The sequence below is a fragment of the Canis lupus genome, chromosome 10 (genome assembly GCF_003254725.2).
Source record: "Canis lupus dingo isolate Sandy chromosome 10, ASM325472v2, whole genome shotgun sequence".
NCBI classification, from domain to species: Eukaryota; Metazoa; Chordata; class Mammalia; order Carnivora; family Canidae; genus Canis; species Canis lupus.
In genome coordinates, this window is record NC_064252.1 from 62632480 (window position 1) to 62640314 (window position 7835).

Here is a 7835-nt window from a genome sequence, read left to right on the forward strand (position 1 = left end):
TGTATGCTTACCAGCTAGTACAAGACTTGGCACATGACAGGCCCTCAATAAATATCTGTGAATGAACTGAATGAAAACTCCTTTCCTCTTTGTCTCATATGGCTACTCTCAATAAACACAGCCAGACTGGCCTGGTTTTCTTAAATAGATTCTGACAGTTTTACTTGGCAGCTCTTGAAGCAGGACTGCTGTCTGCCTTTGTTCCAGGAAATGGACTTCAAGTCACCTTCCCAGGGCCAGAGCTTCTCTGGGACAAGAAATCAGGCAGTAGTTAGGTGTATTAAATTGCTTTTCTGAGGTCTACACTGCCACATTCTCTGCTAACTCTTCTGGGCAGGAGGCTGGGTAGTGAGGTCAGGGTCTTGTTCAACGATCAGATTAGTTTTCCTCCATTCCTGACCACAAACTGCACCCTGTGAGACGTTGGCTTTCTGGCCCATGTGTGGCAGATTTCACCATGGGAGGGCTGGCCTGCAGAGAGCAGAGGGGCTTATACTCACCCCCTTCCTGGATAAACAATGCCCAGTTAGTTCATCCCCTGCTGGTATTAAGTCTAATGTGGGGATGTGTTGTGAAAAGAGCGGCCCATTTCCTGTGAAGGATGGAAAGAATGCACTGCTAACTTCCAGTAAGAGCTAGGAAGGAGCCAGGTCCCTCAGCCCAGCCATCTCAGGAGGCATTATCAAGGTCTGGTTTGGCTACAACACTCCCCTACAGGTAGCAGTGAAGAATCTCTATGCTGCCCTCCTGGAGGGAGCCAGGTGGGGCTAAGCTCTTCCCTCACTCAGCAAATATCAGCTAGCACTCTATCCCCACTCCCTGAGCAGCCACTCTCCCAGGCAGTTCCCTGCCCCCACTTTCAATTCCTTGAATGTGACAAAGTAGTTCCCATTGCCAGACCTTTGCACATGCTGTTCTGTCTCTACTCCTGTAAAAAAGACACAGAGTTAAAAACACTCAGTTTAGGGAGAATGCCTCCTTTGTTTTCCCAGTAAGCACAAAGCTGGCTTTTGGTTGTCCATAAATCTCTTGAATCTATCCACTTCTATATTCATGCTGTCACCTTAGAGTTCAAAACACTATGATTTTTTCCACTAGTAATAATCCCAAATTTTCATTTTTCATTCTTGCCCCTACCAATTCATTCTCCACGCAACAGGTACAGTGGCCTCATGAAAATGGAAATCTGACCATGTTGTTTCTCTCTCAAAACACTCCAGTGGTTCCCCATCCTCTTTAGGATGAAGTCTAAAATCCTTAACCTGATCCACAAGGCTCTGAATGATCTGACCTCCGCATGCATTTCCAGCTCCATCATGCACCTTTCCGTCCTCACCACAGTCCAACTCATGCAAGCCTTTTCGTTCCCTGAACGTGGTATTTTCCACTCCAGATTTTGTACGTGTTATTCTGTCTCTATTTCTCTGCATCATCCTACTTACCCTTGGCATTTTGGCTTCTCTCTGACTACTTCAGGAAAGCCTTCCCCAACACTTCTGGCTAGGTATCATATATTCTCATGGTGCCCTCACCTTTTCTTTTAGAGTGCTTTTCCCTAGAACATGGTTGCATATAACCATTATATGTAATTATTCACATAATTTTTTATTGTCTTTCCTGCCGGATTAAGAATCATACTAGTGCCTGATTTGCCAATTCTCAGTAACTATTTGTTTAAATAAGTGAATGAACATAAATTATTCCTAATCTATTGAAGATACAAGGACTCCATCTCTATGTTCTTTTTTTTGAAAGAGAACAAGATCGAGAATGCATGATTGGTGGTGGGGGTGGGGGGGAGAGAATTTTAAGCAGACTCCATGCCCAGCATGGAGCCTGAGGTGGGGCTTGATCCCACAAGCCTGAGATTGTGACCTGAGCCAAAATCAAGAGTCCAATGCTCAACTGACTGAGCCACTCAAGCGCCCCTCTATGTTCTTATGTAAAAAAATATCTCAGTTCTGAAACTGCACAGTCATGAGTGACTGGTGTCTTCGCAGAGAAATATCAAAGTAAACAGATTAAAAATGGGTACATATTGTTATAACAGATAGTGAAAAAATTATTAAAGACTGCTGAGGTCATGTCAAAAGGACTTTAGAGACAACTCGAAGATGCTCCCAATGGTCAAAGATGGGACAGTTTGTATAAGAAAAATAACTACAGTAGATTAAATGATATTGATACTAAGAGAATAAAAACACAATCTTCTGGAGGATAGTAAAACATCGACTTGTTCTTTTGAAAACTGGCAATAAAGAGAAAAAAAATCAAGCCTTTTTTCTCTTTCCTATTATTAACTTTACCTCTGGATAACTGAACAGTTAATGAGAGGAAGTGTCTTTTTTTATGGATGTATTCCAGCTAATAAATGAAGAAAACGATAGCATTAGAATATTATAGTTTTGCAGCCTGAATTGAAGGGATCCAGGCAATGGATTAGCAACAACTGATAGCATCATTATATAGTAGTTCAACCAAATAGAAGGACACACCCAATGTTTAAAAATGTCTCTCAAGAAAAGGAAAAGTCAAACCTGAATCTGATTCTAAAGGAGATATAGGTGCATATTAAATTACACCATGAGGATGTAATGAACAAAGTCCTGGCTCTGGAAAACGTTACAGAACAGACCTGATTTCCTCTAAAAAAGTCTTAGGAAGGATAAAAGAGATGGAAGAGAACTAAAATGAAGAAAGAAGAAAAAAAAAAGACCTACAGGACATATCAACGATTTTGCATTATATGGACCTTGTTTGGATGACTGGACATTGGAAGACATTAAGGAATCATCAAGATAATATGGGGACGCCTCGGTGGCTCAGCGGTTAAGCATCTGCCTTTGGCTCAGGGAGTGATCCCGGAGATTCTGGGATTGAGTCCCACATCGGGCTCCCTGGATGGAGCCTGCTTCTCCCTCTGCCTGTGTCTCTGCCTCTCTCTCTCTGTATTTCTCATGAATAAATAAATAAAATCTAAAAAAAAAGATACATATGAAAATATCTACAGATGAAATGATTCTAGAATTTACTTAAAATTAATCCTGGGTGGAAAGAGTGGGTGGGGATATAAATGAAACAAAATACACTATGGGTTGGGCAGCCCAGGTGGCTCGGTGGTTTGGTGCTGCCTTCAGTCCAGGGCGTGATCCTGGAGACCTGGGATCAAGTCCCACATCGTATTCCCTGCATGGAACCTGCTTCTCCCTCTACTTGTGTCTCTGCCTCTCTCTTTCTCTCTGTCTCTCATGAATAAATAAATAAAATCTTTAAAAAAATAGGCTATGGGTTGATAATTTATTATTATTATTATTATTAATAATTTTTTTAAAAGTAAGCTCTAGGCCCAATGTGGACCTGAACTCACTATCCCAAGATCAAGAGTCACATGCTCTACTGACTAAGCCAGCCAGGTTCCCTGAGTTGATAATTATTAAAACTACTTGAAGGGTATTTGAGAATTCATCATATGAACCTGCTACCTTAGATTATGTTCCAAAATTTTCGATAATACAACAGGTTAAAAATTAATAGATAAGAAAGAGACAACATTTCTTCTGGGCTTCAATATATCAGACTCAGGAGTAATGCCTAGACTGTAGGAGGCATTTTAAAAAGAACACTTGGGATCCCTGGGTGGCACAGTGGTTTAGCGCCTGCCTTTGGCCCAGGGCGCGATCCTGGAGACCCGGGATCGAATCCCACGTCAGGCTCCCGGTGCATGGAGCCTGCTTCTCCCTCTGCCTGTGTCTCTGCCTCTCTCTCTCTCTCTCTCTGTGACTATCATAAATAAATAAAAATTAAAAAAAAAATTTTTTTTTAAATAAAAAAAAAAATAAAAAGAACACAAATCTGGTTGTGGACAGTTTGAGGCTTGAAGGAGTAATAGCGCCTCCCTTGCTAGGGGAGCCAGGAGCAGAGCACACTTTAGAAGCCCAGGGCCTTTAGTCCTGGTTATATCCAGATAGATGACCCAGCCAACAGGAGCAGGATGAAATTATAACGAATATTCCCTTTTAATACTGTCCTGTGCTACTTGGATTTCTAAGAAAGTGTACAATCTTTTCTGCCCAATCCTTTCCAAGTTTTGGCTTCCATCTTACTATAATGAGCAAGAGAATTCATGAGAGTAAATTAGATTTTTATTTAGACCATTGCTGTTCAATAGAACTCTCTGTGAAGATGGAGATATGGGCAAGATTAATGTGATAGCCAGTAGCTACATATGGCTGCTGAGCACTTGATATGTGAGTAGTGTGACTGAGGAAAGGAATTTTATATTTTATTTCATTTTAATTGTTTTATTATTTATTTTTTTAAATTTAAAATCAGTTAATTACATATAATGTATTATTGGTTTCAGAGGTAGAGGTCAGTGATCCATCAGTCTTCTATAACACCCAGTGCTCATTACATCATATGCCCTCCTTAATGCCCATCACCCAGTTACTCCATTTCCATACCCACCTCCCCTCCAGCGACCCTCTGTTTGTTTCCTATGATTAAGAGTCTCTTATGGTTTGTCTCCTTCATTTTAATTGTTTTAAATGAAATAGCCTACTGTGGCTAGCGGCTACTGTATTAGACGACACAGTGTGACTCTATGTAATATCTATGGTAATTGCTTCCTTAATGTTTTCTACTATTAACTCAATTACAAAGAATGCTTTATTCTCTCTAGCCAAACAGGTCAGTCAACATTAATTTTAGTAAACAGTCTTCTCCTAGTTTTATTCCCATTACTTTATTTAAAAAGAACAATAACATGGGACGCCTGGGTGCCCCAGCGGTTTAGCCCCTGTCTTTGGCCCAGGGCGTGATCCTGGAGTCCCAGGATCGAGTCCCACATCAGGCTCCCTGAATGGAGCCTGCTTCTCCCTCTGTCTATGTCTCTGCCTCTCTCTCTGTGTGTCTCTCATGAACAAATAAATAAAATATTTTTAAAAAAAGAACAATAACAAAAACTGAGAGGATTTTGAGTAATCACCCTGTCTACTTATTCTCCCAGAGACAAAAAGGCTTATGTAATATTGCCGAGAGGGATTATCTAATCCACACCTTCCTTTAAAAAATTATTTATGAAAAAAATTGCTTATGTATGTATGTATGTGAGAGAAAGAAAGCATGCACAAGTGGGGGGAGGGGCAGATGGAGAGAATCTTCAAGCTGACTCCATGCTGAGCACAGAGCCTCATGACCCATGAGATCATGACCTCAGCTAAAACCGAGAGTTGGACACTCAACCAACTGAGCCACACCTTCCTTCTTACATAGTTTATTCATTTAACAAATCACTAATAAGCACCTACCCTGTGCCAGACACTGTATCTATTGCTGCTATGAATATAGTGATGATAGTAGATGCCATAGTGTGCTGCTCAGATATCCCCTTTCAGGACCACAGCATTCCCTCTTCCAGCAGCTGGGGGTATTGGCTGCCATCAGCTCTCAGCTGAATCCTCCAGGGGTTGGTTGAATGAGGCTCAGGAAACTGCTTCACCCAAGCTTAAGGCCCTCCCTATGGACAATGCACATCTAGGCTATAACGGGGATATAAAGTAGATCCAGTTGATGAAATTTGTGACATCTCTGAAAGATCATCCTCAGTCCAGGGTTCCCCATGACTATTTGAGGACTTTGTTGTGATCATATCACAATTCACCTTCTTCCTCTGTCCAACCCAAGTTCCAGAGGTTGTTACCAAATACAAATCCCCATTTCAGAGAGACTTGGTTCCTGCCCTCATGGAGATGACACCATTCTGAGATAAAGAAACGGAAATGCAGAGAAGTTTAAGGACTAGACCAAGGACACGCAGCTGATTCAGGGTAGAGCTAGGAGAATCCATTTTCCTGGCATTCAATGTAGTACTCTTTCTGCTGTACTATGTGGCCTTATAATAAAACACACTGCATCAGGGAATCACAACCTGTTTTGGGGAGCAGTACTAAGAGAATAAGATATCTTTCCAAAATGTAAAATTGAGTAATAGGCAAACTAATTTCCATTGAGAGCAGCACCTCTCTCCTTTTAGGGAAATGTCTGACTTTAGAGTGTCTGTTTTCTTGTTCTTTTTTCTTTTTAGAGAGAGAGAATGTGTGCATGCATTTCAGGGGGGAGGGGCAGAGGGTGAGGGAGACAGAGAATCTCAAGCAGACTCTGTGCTGAGCACAGAGCCTGACATGAGGCTTGATCTCATGGCCCTGAGATCATGACTTGAGCTGAACTCAAGAGTCAGACAGTCAACTGATTGAGCCACCCAGGTGCCCCAGAAGTGACTATCTTCTTAAATGACCCAGATTCCTTGACCATATGATGGGTTGATAGGTGGGTACCAACCTTGAAAACCTGGCCGTTATTGGCCCAGGGATGGTTATGTGACTGAAGCCAAGCCAATTACAACCCATTTCCAGAATTGTTCTTAAACCTGAGTTCTTAAATTGCTCTTAAACTCATCCTAGCTGGAAGATATAAGAATGTGAATTTAGAGTGATCTAAATTTATTGTGGGAAGATGAAGATCTCATCTTAGGAAGAAGCTGGGTTGAGAGAAAAAAGGTTTCCCTGCAGAGAGAAGTGGAAAGAGAGGGATATAAAGCCCTGGTGGTAACTTGTGTTCCTCTTTCAAGACATCCCTGAGGCCAGTGCCACCTCTGTTCTACCTAAGACTTGGTTATTTGAGCCAATAAATTTTCTCCTGTCTGCATAAACCAGCTCATGATGGGCTTCTATCCTGTTGTCCTACTACCCCAGCAAATTGATTCCACTTTTCCATTTCACCTTGCCATCTATGTTGTTTTTTTTTTTTAAGATTTTATTTATTTATTCATAGAGACACAGATGGGGGGTGGGCAGAGGGAGAAGCAGGCTCCATGTAGGGAGCCTGATGTGGACTCTATCCTGGGACTCCATGATCACGCCCTGGGCCGAAGGCAGGCACTAAACCGCTGAGCCACCCAGGGATCCTCTCCCCTCCACCCACCGTCTATGTTTTACATACCCATTTTTATATAGCTTGCATTTCTTAGCATATAATTTTGCCATAACTTCATTCATATTTTTCCACTGTTTACATAATGGCCACAATCTATTAGCTTCTCAACTGCAGAATATTAAATTGTTTGCTTTTCCCCTCCTTATTATTACACTTAACATTACAATGACCAACTTGGCGGATGCAGTTTTATCCTTCTGTTGAATTAATTCTCAAGTGAAATTCCCAGGAATGGGATCACTGAATCAAAGAGTATGAGAACTGTCATGGGTTTTGACAAAAAAGTGAACATTTTCTACATTTCAGAAAAAGTTTGCTTAGATGTCAAGTTTAAAAGGAAATGTCAGTCTTTAATGGTGAGAGCCTTGAGTCACTCTCTCATGCTTAAATTTCTGTCACTTGGCCCTGCTTTCAAGGCCAATTGTTGTTTGTTGCTCATCTAGAACATTTGGGGGAGGAAAGAAGAGCCTGAGGCCACAGTAGCTGGGTGTGATGGGGTTTTGCTCTGTCCCAGAATGGAGCTCCAGGGTGTGGTGTAGGGTTCTCATAGAGGGAAGAGACGGCTGTGGAAGGGACCAGAAACATTAAGAGGGGTTTTCAAAATATCAAGTTCTCTTTACCCAGAGCCAGATTCAGAATCTCACTGGGAGCAACCCTCCACAAGGTATTAAGTCCCTAACAAATTCTTCTATTATATCTTCCCATACTGCTTTGGATTTTTTTTTCAATGCACTTATTATGATTGCAAATTATTAATTATGCAATTCATTGTCCCATTTCTGGGAATTTAACTTAAGAATTAATTCAGCAGAAGGACGCCTGGGTGTCTCAGTTGGTTGAGT